Raw genomic sequence first — 16044 nt, 5'->3', positions numbered from 1 at the left:
AATTATGTTATTTAGGCTTATATAGCATTTGCAAAGTCATCAACAGTTATTGTTTCAATTCAACCCAGAATTAAAAATAAATACATAGACAAAACAATATGCCAAGGGTTTCAAGCTTTCAAATGTTATGATATTTTGTGATATTGAATTGTGTTTGGTTGCCAACAACCAAATATCAACCTTTGAAGGAGATTCATATTCTGCTTGGATAGTTCCATCTGTGCCACTGACTTAGTCTGGCTTTAATTCCAGTTTGTCTGCAAATGAATCATTGATATGTTGGATTAAGGTTTGCATCTCAACCAAAAATCTAAGTTAAATAAAAGGACTGAATCAAATCAAACTTTGATTAAAGCACATTTATAGTTTGATATGATTTGGTCCTATTCTTTAACTTAGATTTTTGGTTGAGATGGAGACTTGAAAAAAAAACATAGGCCTGTCAATTATTAATTTGTAGACAATTTGGAATTAAAGCCAGACTAAATCAGTGGCACAGATGGAACTATCCAAGCAGAAGATTAATGTCCTTCAAATGTTGATATTTTGTTGCTTTAACAACCAAACACACTTCAATATCACTTTTGAAATGCAATAAATAGCCTATTAACTTGTTAAGAAATGATATGTTGGATTCTTTTCTCCAACTCAACCAAAAATGTAAATTGAAGAATGGAATTAAGCCAGTAGCTCAAATGGAACTATGTAAACAGTAGATACAACTCCTTTAATTCAATTTGATATGTTGTCGCATTGTCAACCAAATTCAATATTACTTTTATAGTAGGCCTAAATAGCCTAAAGTTAAGGCTATCTTACAAACGAATGTAACATTCAACATTAAAATGAGTAACACATCCATGGCCACAATTTGAGGTTATTGTAACTATACATTTCTTCTGTAGGCTAATTATATAAATTGCTCATGTTCAAGATAGCATGCATAGGTTGTCGCAGGTCTGTGAAATCTTCTCAGTTGCTGTAATAATCTGCTCAGAATCTTGAACTGCACACTCCAGCATCCAAACAGTTCACCGTGCGCCCGCCATTTGATGAATGGAAATAGACATCTGTTACAAAACACCAAAACGTGATATGCCATTCTGTGATTGTCATTAGGCCTACAGTCTTGTAGCCTGAAAAGATTGATGTGTCTTGCTAACAAGTGGACCTTTCTTGTAAAAAGAAAAGTTGGGACACCTGAAAAGGGTCTGGAGTAGCCTATGGGACACAAATACAGCTGTGTCTGTCTGGAGGTCATTGGTGCGGGGAAGAGAGTAGAATGTGATTGAAAGAACCTGAGCCAACTATCCCTGGTTTAAACAATGAGAGAGAGGTGGAGGGGGGGGGGGGGGGGGGGGTTGGTTTCATTTGGAATATGATTTTGTTTTAATATTTACCACTGTTGCAGTACAACATTGTATTTTAAACAAATAGGAGAATGATTCAAATTCAAGACCCCGCCTCCCCCCCCCCTCTCCCTCCACACTGTCAATTTCAATGTGATGTAAGAAGCAAGAAAACCAATATCTAGGCTATGGATCTAGGTCTGTCATTCCTTTTCTATTTTGTTGTTAGCCTGTAATTTCTGTTTTGCAGGCCTACTGTGTACCCTGATTAAAAATGTAATTAACTTTGTAATGTACTAAAACAAGCATTGTGATAGTTCATTATTTAGAACCAAACATAACACTTTGTATTCAAGACAAAAAGTGAATTGCTTTACCACATTTTTTGCAGTATTACTTTAGTGACTTGTTACAAACAGGATTCAGTCTTTGGAATATTTTTGATTCTGTACAGCCTTCATTCTTTTCACTCTGTCAATTAGGTTAGTATTGTGGAGAACCATCCTCAGTTTTCTCCTGTCACAGCCATTACACTCTGTAACAGTTTTAAAGTCACCATTGGCCTCATGTGCTTCTACATCTGCATTGCTTGCTGTTTGGGGTTATAGGCTGGGTATCTGTATAGGACTTTGTGACAACTGCTGATGTAAAAAGGGCTTTGTTAAAAAATGGATTGATTGATTGTTGGTGAAATCCCTGAGTGTATTTCCTCCTCTCCGGCAACTGAGTTAGGAAGGACACCTGTATCTTTCTAGTGACTGGGTGTATTTATACAATATCCAAAGTGTAATTAATAACTTCACGATGCTCAAAGGGATATTAAATGTCTGTTTTTTGTCTTGACTTTTTACCCATCCACCAATAGGTGCCATTCTTTGCGAGGCATGAAAACCTCCCTGGTCTTTGTGGTTGAATCTGAGTTTTAAATTCACTGCTCGACTGAGGGACTTTACAGATAATTGTATGTGTGAGGTACAGAGATGAGGTAGTCATTTAAAAATCATGTTAAAAACTGTTATTGCACACAGAGTGTGTCCATTTTGACTCAATAGTAAACTTTGTGATAAAAGCACTAGATTTGGCACAGAGGTAGATGTAAGTACCCTGAAAATATATACAGTTGAAGTCGGAAGTTTACATACATCTTAGCCAAATACATTTAAACTCAGTTTTCACAATTCCTGACATTTAATCCTAGTAAAAAATCCCTGTTTTAGGTCAGTTAGGATCACCACTTTATTTTAAGAATGTGAAATGTCAGAATAATAGTAGAGAGAATGAATGATTTATTTCAGCTTTTATTTCTTTCATCACATTCCCAGTGGGTCAGAAGTTTACATACACTCAATTAGTATTTGGTAGCATTGCCTTTAAATTGTTTAACTTGGGTCAAACATTTCGGGTAGCTTTCCACAAGCTTTCCACAATAAGTTGGGTGAATTTTGGCCCATTCCTCCTGACAGAGCTGGTGTAACTGAGTCAGGTTTGTAGGCCTCCTTGCTTGCACATGCTTTTTCAGTTCTGCCCACACATTTTTCATAGGATTGAGTTCAGGGCTTTGTGATGGCCACTCCAATACCTTGACTTTGTTGTCCTTAAACCATTTTTCCACAACTTTCGAAGTATGCTTGGGGTCATTGTCCATTTGGAAGACCCATTTGCAACCAAGCTTTAACTTCCTCACTGAAGTATTGAGATGTTGCTTCAATATATCCACATATCCTTCCTCTCTGTAAACAATTGTTGGAAAGATTACTTGTGTCATGCAAAAAGTAGATGTCCTAACCGACTTGCCAAAACTATAGTTTGTTAACAAGAAATTTGTGGAGTGGTTGAAAAACTAGTTTTAATGACTCCAACCTAAGTGTATGTAAACTTCCAACTTCAACTGTAGACATGGAGCCAACCCAAAAAATTAAATTGTAAATAAATATTTAGCTTTCAGCCAATGCTTCTATACCAAGTTGAGAGTCTCATCTTTCAGATGCAATTAGAACTGAGTTGATAGCCTATAGCGTTCCAACATTAGAGCTAAAAGATTGATTGCACCGGTGCCCATATTGCCTATATCGCCCACATGGGCGGTCATCTTAGATCATACCGGTATATCAGATGAGCTCAATCACCAATTTCTCAGCCTCTGAGTATCACAGAAACACAACACTTTCAATAAATAACAGAAAAATGTTCATGACAAGTTGCTATGGATGAAATGTATCAAAATAACTGTTCAAAACCTTTTAAAAAATATATATATTTTTTACATCAAATGTGTCTATAAATGTGTGAACATTTAAAAATATATGCTTATTTTGGGGAATTAAATCCATTTACTTGTGTTACCAAAGATGAATCAAAGAAAAAGTGTTACTGCTTGACAGATAGTATCTCTTTGCAATCATTACCAATATGGGGTAAACCATGACCCTTGTTGGCACTTTGAGGGTTATAAATATAATGGCACTTTTAGGGTTATAAAAAACATGAAAATGTTAGTGCAACTAATTTGCCACTAGATCTTTTCTCATTAGGATAGCCCACATCTATTCCGGATCCATAGGCCTAAAAGAAAACTGAATTCCGTTTTAATAGGCTTGTAGTTTGGTGATCTGGGAAAGTTCTTATATGCTCAACATTAAATCAACAAATTAAATTCATTATTTAGATATCTTTTCAAATGGCATTGGCTTAATATTTTTGGTTTATATATATTTAAATTCTAAGTTCATGTTTACGGTTGCCAAAATAATTCACATATGCCTACCACTATTTATGCAACTAATTATCCAATAACAATCTATTGTAGTCTACAACTAAATACACCAAGATTATGTTTACAGGACATCACATCATTCTAAAGCATGCAAGTTCTATTGATGTCTGTATATGGCGAAATGCTCTAGCTTGATATCAAATAGAACATGTGTAGTATTTGGTCAACTTGCAGCTGTACACATGAAATCAGCCCAAACGTTTGACAAGAAGTCCCTTGGCAAAAGCTAATGCAGCCAGGTAAAGTTATGAAAATTAAAGATAAAATCAAAGTAACTGTGGTAGGCTAATATAAAATACTTCAAAAATCTGTGCATCCATTCAAAATCCATTCAGCAAACAAATCATCTTTCAAACATATTTAGGTTTAAGAGCAATTTAATCTGATACTGACCAAAAGGCTCATTAACAGCTTCTACCCCCAAGCCATAAGACTGCTGAATAGTTCATCAAATAGCTATCTTAACTATTTGCATTGACCCCCTATTTATTTGCACTGAATCTCTTGCACTGGCTCTGTGCACACTCACTGGACTCTATCCACACACACACGCACGCACGCACGCACGCACGCACGCACGCACACACGCACGCACGCACGCACGCACGCACGCACGCACACACACACACACACACACACACACACACACACACACTCTTCACATACGCTGCTGCTACTTTGTTTATTATCTATTCTTATTGCCCAGTCACTTTTACCACTACCTACATGTACATATTACCTCAATTAACTAAACTACCTCGTATACCAACACGTTGACTCTGTAACCACCAACCCTGTGTCCTCACCAATGTGCCAGCTTCAACAAAAATGCTGAATATGGTTTTCATACCTGGCACACTACTGTACCGCTCACACGAAAGAGCTGTGCGAACTGGAAGCAGTCGTTGCAGGACTGTGTGTGTGTGTGTGTGTGTGTGTGTGTGTGTGTGTGTGTGTGTGTGTGTGTGTGTGCATGTTTATTTTTTATTTACCTTTATTTTATCAGGCAGGTCAATTTAGAAAAAATTCCAATGCACATAGAAGACTCCGCAACGCCTCTCATCTTTTCCCTAACCTGACATTTAACACATTATTATCACACATATGGCACTATAACATGAGATGGATAATTGCTCCTTGAGAAAAGAAAACATGGGAGTCCTTCATCCCTTCAGGTCTTCACAGTGTGAAGTGCAGCCTTTTGAAAAGGGCCTAATCAGCTCATTTATTTTTGTTCCAGTGTTGGCTGTGATACTCAGGCTATCACTTTCTGCCTGGCTGTCACCGCTGATGGATTAACAGAGCGCTGTGCCGATATGGAAAATCCTGCTGGAAGAGGAACTTGGAGTAGATGCTAAAGGCCAACACTTGTGGTTTCCCCCATCTGCCCGCCCGATCGTCTCGCCCTCCCCATCCTAGACGTCCATCTATGTTCCTGGACTGGCCCATGTGGATCTATTGGACTCTAGAATAACTGTGAATGGAGGATAGTGAGTTTTACTGCCTGGAGCTGGAATCGGCAATCCCTTTTTGAAGGCCCTTGGATTTATTTTTACTTTTTTCTTTAGGAACTCAGTCGGGGTCTCAACTTACTGTTGTGAGTTAGAATAGGAGAATACACAAGGTTAAATTTCTGTATTTAGTTTTGCATCCTCAGTTTTTCTCTTGTTATGTCAGTCACTGATAGTCACTAAATGAGCCTATTTCAGCAAAAAAAAACTTGATTGGTAAATTAGTCAGCTATCTAAACTTAGTAATCGTGGTTGAATTACCAGCTGGGGCCCCCGCTGATTTTGTTAGTTAGTTTCACTCAGATATCATATTAAAAACTGCAATCATTTCTCTCCACCATATGGCAAAATGTGTAGAATTGCAGGAAATTAGTTAAGAAATTACAAAAATGTCTCTCCGCCCAATGGCAAAATGTGTAGAATTGCAGCAAACTTGCTTTAAAACGGCAACATTTTCTCTATGTCCCATGGCAAAATGTGTAGAATTGCACATTACTAACTCTAAAACTTCAAATGTTTTCTCTCCGCTGTCAAGAGGGGGGAAGCTAAAATGTTTTGCTCTCAATGTGGGGGGAGGTGGGGTATGGATGTGGGTACGCAGACCAGCGAGCAACTGCTGCCCCTCATGATGAGTTCAGATTTTTTGTGGTCCCCACCCCCATAAAAGTTGCCCATCCCTGGCCTGGAGGGTGTGAGGGTGCAGAACCAAGCTGTGTTCCAAGATAAAATATGAACCCAGAAGTTATCACCCCACATGTTGTACTAGGACACTAACTTGAATAAAAGTCTGATAAGTAGGTGTGTGTGTCTGCGTGTGTGTGTGTGTGTGTGTGTGTGTGTGTGTGTGTGTGTGTGTGTGTGTGTGTGTGTGTGTGTGTGTCACGCCCTGACCCATTCAACCTGTCCTTGTGATTGTCTCCACCCCCTCCAGGTGTTGCTTGTTTTCCCCAGTGTATTTATCCCTGTGTTTCCTGTCTCTCTGTGCCAGTTCGTCTTGTATGTTCAAGTCAACCATCGTGTTTTTCCCCGTGCTCCTGCTTTTCTATTCTCTTCTACTAGTCCTCCCGGTTTTGACCTTTGCCTGTTTTCTGGACTCCATTCCCGCCTGCCTGACCATTCTGCCTGCCCTGACCTCGAGCCTGCCTGCCATTCTGTACCTCTGGAACTCTGAACTGGTTTGGACCTTTTGCCTGTCCACGACCATTCTCTTGCCTACTCCTTTTGGATTGTTAATAATCATCTTGGACTCTAACCATCTACCTCCTGTGACTGCATCTGGGTCTCGCCTTGTGCCCTTATAGTGTGTGTGTGTGTGTGTGTGTGTGTGTGTGTGTGTGTGTGTGTGTGTGTGTGTGTGTGTAAGAGGGAGCGAGTGACAGAGGGAGGCTGTTGAGTGCAGGAGAATGAAATGGAGCAGAGGCTGTGAGTAGTTTAACCCCTTATTAACCTCTGTTTGGGGAATTTTATACACTAATTTAACTTTCACACTTCCAGGTGTGCAGCTCCCGCCCAGGTCATTGTGTTCACAGTAGCCTCTGGGCTTATCCTCACCTCACCTCAACCTGATATCACACAGACTACTGCACACACAACAACATTCACAAGTACAGCCAATATGCACCACAGTACTGCAGCCTGGTATCAGCAGAATATCATTCCATATAAATTAGTTATGCGATGTTACAGAAATGTGGATTGTCCACACGCTCCTATTCCATAATACATTATTTTCCACTACAGTTAATAATGAGCATGCAAGTTGAAGAATATGTTTGGGACTTCAGAAATATTATTACGTTCTAATGTGTCACTCACTGTGGTAACATTATTTAATACCATATCACTTTTATAAAAGGGTGAATTCATTTGGATTCTCCCGCTCACATGAGAGGTTTTTTTTCTCGAGGGTTACCATGCTGTCAATATTTATCTCATTGACATTCAGATTAATTGAGGTGGAACACATTGCTTATTATTTAGTTTAGGCTGGTGGGGAATAATATAAAATAGATTATGAAAATAAATAGTGCATGAAAATAAACAGTCGGGAAGGGATGAGTGATGAGGATCCAAAATGGGGCTAAAAGCAAAATGGTATTAGTATGTACTTTGCTTTCCCCCAGTCAGTCCTCTCTCAGATTGCATTTTAGGCTGCCTACACTCACTAATGCAGAAAGGTTGTTTTTCACCAGTAAGTAAAGTAAAATCCAATTCTGGCAAGAGAGGAACATGCTCTCTTGAGGCTTGGTTCATACATCATTGAGTTCTGGGCATATAGTCTCTACTGCAGGAAACTGTTTCTGCTGTAGTTTGTAGGAACAAAGGTAGACTACTTATGGACTTTAACTACAAAGGACAAACATTTAAACAGTTCTGCTCAGTCAGTTTCACTAAAGACAGTGTTGGAGTGCATAAGTGAATTGGAAAGTGTGCAATTCCCAACATTTAAATGAGATAGCTTTACAAGTTTGACTCTGAGTGCAGTAAATGTTCAGCTTTATAATGTACATCAGGAACACCGGCAACCCAGGGACCCCCATCATACGTTAGCAAAACGTTTTCTTTTCGTCACATCTTGTCTTATCATCAGGTGAATGATAATGGAAAGAAGAAGTAATCAACATTTTAAAATGAATAGAAAATGGGTTTGGATTTTATAATTATATTGACCTCCCCACACTATAACATAGCCTATTAGCTAGAAACGTAACTCCAAACCCATTTTCAATAAGAGCGGCTGTTTAGCTGGTTAAACAAAGGTTAGCCTTTTTGTGTTAGCAAAAATGTATGTCCAAGTCATAAAAAATGCTTAGCAGCAGCCAGAGGCACTTGCCACATTTGTAGCCTATTTACAGCTGCTTTTTCAAAGTCTGTGTCAGATACTCCAGTGAGTGTAATTTGTTCCAATGACTGTAATTGGCTCAGTATTACACTATTAGATAAAAAGGTGCTATCTAGAAACTTAAAGGGTTCTTCGGCTGTCCCCATAGGAGAACCCTTTGAAGAAGCCTTTTGGTTCCAGGTAGAACCATTTTGGATTCCAGGTAGAACCCTTTTTGATTCCAGGTAGAACCCTTTCGAAAGAAGATACACACTGTGCATAGACTACATTTCATCGTGTAGTTTTGGTTTACATTTGATTGAGTTGCCAACTAACGTAAATTCAAAGTGAAATCAGTGAAATAATTCGATTTAGGTTATAAGTTGGGTGAAAAAAATATGGAATTCCCTAACTTTTTGCAAATCCAATCAGTTTTCCACGTTGATTCAACGTCATCCAATTACTTTTTTTGTTGTTGAAATGACGTGGAAACAACATTTATTCAACCAGTTTTTGCCCAGTGGGTATTCTCATCTTTTCTACTGTAGATACAGTACCAGTCAAAAGTTTAGACACACCTACTCATTCAAGGGTTTTTCTTTATTTTTATTATTTTTTACATTGTAGAATAATAGTGAAGACATCAAAACTATGAAATAACACATATGGAATAATGTAGTAACCAAAAACGTGTTAAACAATCAAAATGTATTTTAGATTTTAGATTCTTCAAAGTAGCCACCCTTTGCCTTGATGACCAGCTTCACCTGGAATCCTTTTCCAACAGTCTTGAAGGAGTTCCCACATATGCTGAGCACTTGTTGGCTGCTTTTCCGTCACTCTGCGGTCCAACTCATCCCAAACCATCTCATTTGGATTGAGGTTGGGGGATTGTGGAGGCCAGGTCATCTGATGCAGCACTCCATCACTCTCCTTCTTGGTCAAATAGCCCTAACAGAGCCTGGAGGTGTGTTGGGTTATTGTCCTGTTGAAAACAAATGATAGTCCCACTAAGCGCAAACCAGATGGGATGGCGTATTGCTGCAGAATGCTGTGGTAGCCATGCTGGTTAAGTGTGCCTTGAATTGTAAATAAATCACTGACAGTGTCACCAGCAAAGCACCCCCAAACCATCACACCTCCTCCTCCATGCTTCACGTCGGAACCATACATGCGGAGATCATCCGTTCACCTACTCTGCGTCTCACAAAGACACGGTGGTTGGAACAGTAAATCTCAAATTTGGACTCATCAGACCAGAGGACATATTTCCATTGGTCTAATGTCCATTGCTCGTGTTTCTTGGCCCAAGCAAGTCTCTTCTTCTTATTGGTGTCCTTTAGTAGTGGTTTCTTCTTCTTCGACCATGAAGGCCTGATTCACGCAGTCTCCTCTGAACAGTTGATGTTGAGATGTGTCTGTTACTTGAACTCTGTGAAGCATTTATTTGGGCTGCAATTCTGAGGCTGGTAACTCTAATGAACTTGTCCTCTGCAGTCTGGGTCTTCCGTTCCTGTGGCGGTCCTCATGAGAGCCAGTTTCATCATAGCGCTTGATGGTTTTGCGACTGCACTTGAAGAAACATTCAAAGTTCTTGAAATGTTCTTTATTGACTGACCATCATGTCTTAAAGCAATGCTGGACTGTTGTTTCTCTTTGCTTATTTGAGCTGTTCTTGCCATAATATGGACTTGGTCTTCTACCAAATTGGGCTATCTTCTGTATAGCAACCCTACCTTGTCACAACACAACTGATTGGCCAAAACACATTAAGAAGGAAAGAAATTCCACAAATAAACTTTTTAAAAGGCTCCAGAGTGGCGCAGCAGTCTAAGGCACTGCATTTCAGTTCTCAGTGCTAGATGCTTCACTACAGACCCTGATTCGATCCCGGGCTGTATCACATCCGGCTGTGATTGGGAGTCCCATAGGGCGGCGCACAATTGGCCCATCGTCGTCCGGGTTAGGGTTAGTAAAAAATAAAGGAAAACCCTTGAATGAGTAGATGTGTCAAAACGTTTGACTTGTACTGTATGTAATTAAAAAACATTTTATTATTTTGTTGCTCGTGATATTCATAAAAACATTGAAATAATATTTTTTTATATTTTCACAGACCCCCTGCAGTACCTCAGGGCCACGGACCCCCTGTTGAATACTCCTGGTGTACATATACGATAGTTAATGTAGTAAGCCTAAACGTCTTTAGAATTTCAATACTGTATGTTTATTTCCTAAAATGTCTTTAGCCTAAAAACCTTTTGAGTACAGCAAAACAACTTCCATCTTGGTCAAAGTAAGCAGCGGGGTAAACACGCATATGCCCAGTTCGATCAGGACGTCTCTCTGGTTCTCGGGTGAATTTGTTTGAAAAACGAAAATATACGAGCCATCAGGGAGAGAGATGATTGATGATATATGACTGGGTTTGATGCCCAAATGAACATCTGGAGATCATTCTCCCCCCATCAACACTTGATTTCCTGTTATGCTTATCTTGCAATAACGGAGCATGTGCGCCCAGCTGAGCCATAGGGTCCATGGGAGCTGAGCACTCCTATAATTATACTCTACAGTGCTTGTTGTGGTTTCCGAAGGAGCTTGTTTTAGAATGGTGGATCTTTAGACTAAGCCTAAGATATGCAAAGACAGCCTGGGTATAGCCTGCTGTAGCCTGTGGAGCTGCAGAGAATAACTAGAGAAATATTATGAGCAAATTCCATGTTCATTTTACCAGAAATTGAAATCAAACTGACTGTAACTTTGCTATGTAATTCTGTATGGTTTATTAGGCACGTTGCCAGAAGATTAGTGGTGCTCATAATGTATAATGATGGTGATGGTTAATTGGTTTTTAGCACAGATGGCTGGAGAGGGGGAGAGATCAGAGAAGGAGAATAGCACAGTGTGTGACAGCAAGCAGGTTACGTATGATACAAATCAGTATTCGACATCCATCCATTTCAGAGGACATCGGGAGATGATGTTGAAACTGGCCACTGGGGGCAACAGTGAGCGCTGTTACCTTCATGCAGACTTTGGTTTTTGCTGGAGACGGGATGGAGAATGAGCGTAAGCATTTGCTAATGGTTCCAAAGGTTGCATGTGTGAATCCTGCGATAGAAAGTTATTTTTGTTTTCAAGCCTTTCCCAAACCTTAACCCTGATCTTAACCATTCGGAGTTAATGCCTAACCTTAAAAATTCTGAGTTAATGCCGAACCTTAAGAATTTGGTGTTAATGCCTAAACTTAACCTTGGAACGATACAGAGAATGAACCAAACACTTAGAAATTTGACATTTGGAATACATTTGAAATTTGACTTTTGAGAAACATGGATGAACGTCTAATTCTGACGTGAGACCTTGAGAACTTGTTAGTGATAAATTGATGGATTCTATTCTTCAGTTAAAGAACACATATACACACAGTACACACATTTTAAAAACGTGACAGGGACATCTCAAACAAGTTAGAGACTTATTTCCATTGTGGTCCCTAAAAGAAAAGTGGTCCTCTTTGATGGCGATGAAGATTGAAAAGTCTTTCTAGCAGTCGGTTTCGGGTGATGGAAATGGAGTTGAGGCAGTGGCTGGAAAGGCAGTATAGCTTGAGTGGAAGGGGCATCGATGGTACAGCCAGAGAGAAACAAAGACAGTCTGACAAAACAGGCCCTGAGCTCTTTGTCAGTGCACCACACCTGCTTCTCCGACATTCAGTTACTCCACAGGAGCGGTTCCTCCACAGGTACTGGTCATCCATTGTTGAAAATGTGGCACCCACTTGGGTGATGCCACGGCTGCTGAAAAACCGTTGAAAAGCCATCACACATCGACTGGTTAGGAACAGTCCCTTCTCTGCTATCCCCGGACACTGCATGTAGTTGTTGTTGTCATTCTCAGCAAATGAAACAAAAAAAGCCAGTGCTGCATTATTTAAATCCAAATACCCTAGCTAGCTAGCTATCAAGCCAAACAAATAGGCTTTTCATCTCAGTCCTGCAACTCTGTGATTCAAGACAACCAGATGTAAGTGAACAAAACCCTGAGCACACTCACAACAGCACATGAATACGCATGCACAAACTCTCTCTCTCTCTCGCTCTCTCTCTCTCTCTCTCTCTCTCTCAAACACACTCTCTCTCTCTCTCTCTCTCTCTCTCTCTCTCTCACTTTTTGCCCAGCTAAGTCTTGCTGTAGATCTAGTTTTAAGGTTATAAGAATGGTTTGGAGTGGTAATAGGAATGTTTTTGGGTGGTTGTACGGGGTTGACTTGACTCACTGTCCTGCTGGTGATGGGACAGAGAAAAGTAGAAAGATTTCAGGTACCCTGGCCATAGCACAGCCTGTAAACTTGGACGCGCCACTAATTATGAAAACAGACATAAGCCTATTGCTGGATAACTGATGTTATATTCCTACGCAAGATCTTGTGAGCCACTTTACATAGCTAATTCTTTACTCTGAGGTGCTTGATTTGCCATCACAAACATCTCACAAATGCTTGTCTGAGGATAGGTCAACCAAATAAATCAATAACTTGTCAATTATAAAAGATAGATGTTTCCTGAAGAACTGGTGGTTTCGTGGAATGGAATTTTACTGTAATTTGTAAGAGTTAATATTTTGAAGGTGCTGAGTGTTTGTTAGCTTGTATAGCACCATTGCATCCTATGAGGGGACACAATTCCGTCCTATGGTTTCAAAAGTGCAAAATTCTTCTAACATCTAGAGTTGGACTGGTTCAGATGCAGAACATCAGCAGGCAGTGATAAGATGTTGCTATTGTAAGAAAAGGAGTTTATGTATGTTTTCCTCTATTAGAAACAAGAAATCTGTAGCCAAAGATAATATTTCTACAAGTCCATAAAGTACCTTGAGAAAACAGTACAGTCCCACCTGCCACAGATATATCAGTTCAAACTAGTTTTGATTTACATTTGGTTGAGTTGTCAACTAACGTGAATTCAATGTGAAATCAATAAAACATTTCTCCATGTCATTGGATTTAGGTTAAAAGTTGGGTGAAAAAAATACGAAATTATTTTACGCTGATGTTTTCCACGTTGATTTAACGTCATCACGTTGAATGATTTGTTTGCAATTTGTAACGCCCTGGCCATAGAGAGGGGTTTTTTGTTCTTTATTTTGGTTAGGCCAGGGTGTTACATTGGGTGGGCGTTCTATGTTCCTTTATCTATGTTTTTGTATTTCTTTGTTTTGGGCCGTGTGTGTGGCTCTCAATCAGGCACAGCTGAAGCTCGTTGTTGCTGATTGGGAGTCACACATAAGGAGCATGTTTTTCCTTTGGGTTTTGTGGGTAACTGTTTCTGTTAGTGTTTGCACCTGACAGGACTGTTGGTTTTCTTGTTTTTGTATAGTGTTCACGTTGTTCATTTAAATATTAAATGATGAACACTAACTCCGCTGCGTTTTGGTCCACTCTCTCTTCAGACAGCCCTTACACAATTGTTGCAATGATGTGGAAACAATGTTGATTCAACCAGTTTTTGCCCAGTGGTGTAAGATTGCTGTATTACTGCTCTTCAGTCTCTTCCATTGAAGAAATTCAGTCCTCAAGTCATTCTGAAGGCGAGGGCAGAAACTGAAGATGACTCAGACTATCTAGGAAGTCTCTGTGTTCCCCACCATGATGTAAAGACCCCAAAGTATCAGGCAGTCCTGACTGACCACATCCACAGACACATAGAGCCATCTGCACCCGCATGACGTTGGGGGCATCTGTAACCTCTCCAAGGGGCCTCCCTTTAAATACTCAATGCTGCCGAACAGCCGAAAACTCACTTTTTGACTGAAGATTGTTATGCCCCTCTAGTTGCATGTGTGGCATTTCTCAGTCACACATTATCAGCAGGACTGGAAATGGGTGCATATGTGTGTCAGATTTCCCTGAGGAAACGGCTTCACAGTCCTGTGAGAAAGAGAAGGCCTTCGTACGCTCACTCACTCATTCCTGCTGCATGCAACCCACCCCATTCATACTGTACGGACCTACTGGCCTAATAGAAAAACAGAAAGCTCCTTGAGCAAAGATCAACAAAGAATACCTAAGAGTGAATTAAATGATTTGAAAATGCAATTAAGGGAATTAACTGGAATGATCTCTTGTCCTATACAGATGTGGAAGCTGATAGTCAGGTTTTTCTATCCACAATCCAGACTACAATAAATAGCTTCCTAAAGAAAATCAAATCCAAACCTGGCTAAATGGAGAAATCTGGAAATTGATGAAAGAATGAGATTATGCTCTAAATACAGCCTGACAGAGCATGACAGATATAGGTTTACCATGTTGAGAAATAAGGTGATTAAAGAAATCAGACAGGCCAAGGCCAACTTTTTTATTAACATAATTGGTGAAGCAAAGGGAAATTCTAAATTGATCTGGGAGAATCTAAAAAAGTTAACAGGGAAAGACCATAATAACATTGCAAAAAGACTACAAATCCTGGTGAATAACAATCTAACACAGGATGCAGTCGAAATAGCAATAGCCTTCAATTCCTACTTTATTGACTCTACATTTACATTGACATTTTAGTCATTTAGCAGACGCTCTTATTCAGAGCGACTTACTGTAGTGAATGCATACATTTCATAATTTCTTTTCTCCATACTGGTCCCCCGTGGGACTCTGTCAGGGTACTGACACAGAACCCCTCCACTGGTTTCTTGGGCTCAGTGCTAGCGAACGACGCTCAACCTGTCTTCATCATAAGGGAGGTTTCTGAGTCAAAGGTGAACAAGTTGATTAGCTCACTAAAGAACTCTAAAGCCAAAGATGTGTTTGGGCTGGACTCTACCTTTCTTAAAAACTACAAAGAATCCCTCATTGGCCCCATTACTAAGGTCACCAACACATCTGTTGGTCAGGGGGTGTTTCCAAGGGTATGGAAGTCGGCCATAATAACGGCCATCTTTAAATCGGGTGACCCTGCTGACATGAGTAACTACAGGCCCATTAGTATACTACCTGTGGTGTTGGAGGTTGTTGAAAAGTGTGTAGCAGAGCAACTGATTGCCCACCTCAACAACAGCCCCTTCACATTTCACTCCATGCAGTTTGGCTTCAGAGCAAAACACTCCACAGAAACGGCCAACTGCTCTTCTAGAAAATGTGAAGTCCAAGATAGACAAAGAGGGCGTTATTGGGGCTGTGTTTCTAGACCTAAGGAAGGATTTTGATACTGTTAACCATGAGGTTCTCATCACAAAATTGTCCAAGTTCAACTTTTCCCCCGATGCCTTGAGATGGATGAAATCATATCTTGAAGGCAGAACTCAGTGTGTCAGAGTGAGCAATGAGCTGTCGCCCACTCTTAGCTATGATGTGGGCGTGCCCCAAGGGTCAATACTGGGGCCCCTCCTGTTCAGCCTGTACATTAATGATCTGCCTTCTGTCTGTACTGGGTCTGAAGTTCAAATGTATGCAGACGATACAGTGATATATGTGCATGCAAAGAGAAAACAACAAGCTGCACAAGAACTCACTACTGTAATGGTCCAGGTTACAAAGTAGCTCAGTGACTCGTGTTTGCATCTCAATGTGAAAAAAACTGTCTGCATGTT

General features: G+C 40.1%; 1 long non-coding RNA gene across 1 annotated transcript; it reads right to left on the bottom strand.

Moving 5' to 3' along the window:
- Window positions 1–11223: 11223 nt before the first annotated feature.
- Window positions 11224–12528, bottom strand: LOC123726238 (uncharacterized). The gene is made up of 2 exons (XR_006758620.1): window positions 11894–12528; window positions 11224–11502 (listed from the first exon to the last, which is right to left on the bottom strand). It is a non-coding gene; the product is annotated as an uncharacterized lncRNA (long non-coding RNA).
- Between the last annotated feature and the right edge of the window lie 3516 nt (window positions 12529–16044).

This window comes from Salmo salar, chromosome ssa13, assembly GCF_905237065.1.
Source record: "Salmo salar chromosome ssa13, Ssal_v3.1, whole genome shotgun sequence".
In the NCBI taxonomy this organism is placed as follows: domain Eukaryota; kingdom Metazoa; phylum Chordata; class Actinopteri; order Salmoniformes; family Salmonidae; genus Salmo; species Salmo salar.
This window is presented reverse-complemented; position numbering and strand designations above follow the sequence as displayed.